Raw genomic sequence first — 513 nt, forward strand, 5'->3', positions numbered from 1 at the left:
TTTGGTTTTTCTCTGGTACCGGGAACCGAACTCACGACCTTGCGCTTGCCAGGCAGGCGCTTTTGCCGCTGAGCTAAATCCCCAGCCCCTTGTTTTTTGTAATTTTTGAGAGAGGGTCTCACTGTGCAGTTCAGGCTGGTCTGGAGCTCACTTTGTAGCCCAGGCTGGCCTCGAACTTGCAGCAGTCCTCCTGCCTCAGCCTCCTGGGTGCTGGGATTACAGGTGTGGACCATCACACCTGGCCTATTTTTCAAATTTTGTGTTAAGGACAAGGAGACTGTTGCTTCATTCTTAGAACTCCAAGTAGACATCCTCAAGTAAGCGCTTACAGTTACTTGGTTCCAATAAAGTCACCACATATAGAGCCATCACCAAGGCCAAAAATTATTTCAAGTGTTCTACAGGTATTTTGTTTGTTTGTTTGTGTCTTTGGAGACAGGGCCTCACTATGCAGTTCAGCCTGCCTTGAACTCACTTTGCATCCCAGGCTGATCTCAAACTCCTAATGATCCT

Source organism: Chinchilla lanigera, unplaced genomic scaffold (assembly GCF_000276665.1).
Source record: "Chinchilla lanigera isolate Chin_1 unplaced genomic scaffold, ChiLan1.0 scaffold00001, whole genome shotgun sequence".
Classification (NCBI taxonomy): Eukaryota; Metazoa; Chordata; class Mammalia; order Rodentia; family Chinchillidae; genus Chinchilla; species Chinchilla lanigera.